Source organism: Notothenia coriiceps, unplaced genomic scaffold, assembly GCF_000735185.1.
Source record: "Notothenia coriiceps isolate Sejong01 unplaced genomic scaffold, NC01 NC01_scaffold00036515, whole genome shotgun sequence".
Taxonomy (NCBI): domain Eukaryota; kingdom Metazoa; phylum Chordata; class Actinopteri; order Perciformes; family Nototheniidae; genus Notothenia; species Notothenia coriiceps.
In genome coordinates this window covers 162,960-166,151 of record NW_011369216.1, presented here as the reverse complement: position 1 = coordinate 166,151, position 3,192 = coordinate 162,960, and the positions used below count along the sequence as shown (strand labels likewise).

General features: G+C 40.4%; 1 protein-coding gene across 1 annotated transcript in view; it reads right to left on the bottom strand.

Moving 5' to 3' along the window:
* The window catches only part of LOC104963966 (voltage-dependent N-type calcium channel subunit alpha-1B-like), a 38,607-nt gene that overhangs the window by 5,550 nt on the left and 29,865 nt on the right, over window positions 1-3,192 (bottom strand). The gene's annotated exons all lie outside the window — the stretch shown is intronic.

Sequence of the window (3,192 nt, the reverse complement as noted above, 5' to 3'; positions counted from 1 at the left end):
AGGACTTCTAAAAAAAATTTATTCTGGCGTTTTCCCCCTAAGTTTGTGGTAAAATAGTTAACTAAACCTGTTACTCTCTAAACAGACGACAGAAACACACAAAATCTGTTACACCCAGTAATACGCTAGGGAACAGAAAATAGACGTTGTTTTTCGATGGATGCCCATGGTATATTTACTTGGATATTGGACTACTATTGATTCGAATTTTGTTACATAGGGGGACTAGGTTGGACATAAAGTACACATCACGAACACGACCGTCAGTTAAACCGCCGTCTCGTCGAATCGATTGGAATGAGGGTGCCACTGTCTGACGCGAAGAGAGGAAAGTGACCGTTTAGGGTCGTCGGGTGTAGGAGGAGTCCGGCGGGTTGTGACTTCATCCTCGTGCATAACATGTTTTTACGACTCACTCAAAAGAAAGGTCCTTGAAGTTTCGCACCGATAGAAAAGGGAATCCGAGAGAGGATTTGACAATCATTCGTCACACACAACAGCATGAACCGTCCTGGTTGTAAACTCGTGTGTGTGTGGGTTGTGTGTGTGTGTGTGTGTGTCGTGTGTGTGTGTGTTGTGTGTGTGTGTGTGTGTGGTGTGGTGTGTGTGTGTGTGTGTGTGTGTGCCGTCGTCCGTGCGTGGTGTGTGCAATGACAGTTGACGTTTTCTTTTGCGTTTTGTGTGAATTGTCGTAACGAAAGCAGACGAACATAGTGGTTAAAACCGAAGACTTTTGTAGCATTGTTCGTCTAGCCGGTTTAAGTTTCAACAGTGGTCGGTTGTTTCAGTCACCTACAGTCAGACCGACTGCGTCGTCTATTTAGAAGAAGAAGAAAACTACTAAATAGTGTGACACAGAAGTGCGGTTCACCTTAACCCCAACGTTGGCACAGGGACCAATAAATTAGTTTCAGAACTACGACCCGAACGTAAAGAATTTACATTTAGGAGATCTTAGAGTAATTACCCCCTAAAGGAGAGACGAGCGAATAAAAAGAAAATATCAAGTTTTCACGGGTAGCCGATGGTTCACGTTAGTATAGTCTTTTGTTGTTTTTTTTTCTTTTTTTTTTTTGGGTGGTGTTTAACCACTCAAAACGTCGCCTTTTTCAAACGCGTGGATTTTTTCACTTCGTACAACATTCTGGTCAATATGGCCGGGGGAGAGACTCGAAGTCTCTGCAGAGGTATGTTCAGTAGGGACCCAAAAATCGTCTCCACCAACCTTTGAGCCCGAATACAAACTTTTACAGTTGTTGTTCGCCTCTCGTAAATCTTTTCGATATTGTTATTTACAAACCGTTGATTATCCGAACTACCGACAACTTAGTAAGCAAAAAACGATGTACCACCTTAAGTGGTAACAGACAGCGAAACCCATTTTGGAAGCGATCTCCGTTTACATTTACATTATCTACGACCGTCGAGTCGTTACAGGCCGACACAGGGTACCCGGTTCTCGAAAGTGGGGTTTAACGAGGGACACCCCTTAACGGGAGTCATAACTCATACCATTCGAGTGAAACCTATTTTCACAGGACGTGTTCATTGTACATTAACATTAGCTTTACATAATATTATTACGTTCCTTTTTATAGAGAAACAAAAACACGTGACAAAAATGACGAAATGTTGACTTCAGTACTCGCGTTAGATACTTGAAGACTATACACAGACCGATGCTTCGTGTCCCTTACTTTAGTTTTTGTGTCTTTGGGCGTCTTTTTGGTATATTAGACGTCGGTAAATGAAAATTTGGGTAATCTATGTTCATCCATCATTAATCCCGGGGCGTGGAATGTCTTTATTAAGCCACCGACCCTTTTATACATTCTCTAACTTTATATGTTTAGGGGTTAGTTTTTCACTAATAGGAGCTGGGGAGGGGGTTGGATAAAGTGATTTTAATTCGAAGTAAATTTGTCAAATTTTTGGAAAACATAATGCATTGGGGTTGGGTCTACGGTACAGACTTTAATTGCGGACTCGGTCATTTCTACTCGTTGATATACTTTATTAATCCCTGTGGGGAAATTGTTTCTCTGCATTTGACCCATCCTAGTGTTAGGAGCAGTGGGCTGCCATTATGTACGGCGCCCGGGGAGCAGTGTAGGGAACGGTGCCTTGCTCAGGGACACCTCGGTAGCACTTGGTCTTGCTGGGACTTGAACTGTTGACCTTCCAGTTGCCAAGCCAAGTCCCTATCGACTTCGCCACCACCGCCCGAATCGTTTTTATTATGATTTTTCTCTCTCTCTCTTTCAAAAAAATCAGCCACGTTATAAACCGACCAACAATAAGGCTTAAAATACACACCTGTTAATGACAGGTACAATTGCCACTGACTAATGAAACATTTGTCATCATTTTAAAAAAGGTACAACGTCCATGTACAATATGTTGGATTTCTTTGCATAGCTGTAGGAAAAAAAACGTTTTATTTCTCACTTGATTTGCTTTTTTCTCCTTTTCATTTGAATTTGATGTTGAGTTTTGTTGTCAATGTATGCCAACGTCTTGTTTTTGTAAATCCGCATTGAATAGTCAATAATTAATTAAATATACTTACAAAAAACACAACATATCTTCAAATGCATTTACAGGACGTTAACCCGTGCAGTCCAACATAACATAACCTCTTGTTGAATACATATTTATAGTAAGCTCAAACAGTAAGCTTACCTCCTCAGCTGCAAACTTCAAAACTGCTGTGAATGGTGTGCTGTCAGGGACACTTAATCTGTAACACAAAAATACATGAAAATAAAAATCCAGCCTTTAAAATGTAACCCAGATTTTTCAAGGAGAAATTGCTACCTGATATAAATTCTCAAGTTTAGGCAAGAGCCTGGGCTGCTTTCCTTTTTTATATCAAGGATTTACACGTTAGCTGACATCTCATGTTAACTTCTACGGAGAAGAGGAGAACAAAAAGGAACATTTCTAGCAGGGATAAATTAAATATATGATAACTGTCAGATGATTTAAGACACATTTCTAAATAGCTACATCATTTTAGTCTGATGCTTCTGCAATAAATCTTGCAGTGCAGCTTTTATGAAAATCATAATGAATGAGAGTGGAAGCTTCTCCCATTAAAGACCACAACCCTGCTTCAACTGACACTAAGTGGTTACTTGTTTGGATGTGACTGGGGGTTATTAAAAGTAAACTGTAATGGTGTGCTCAAGT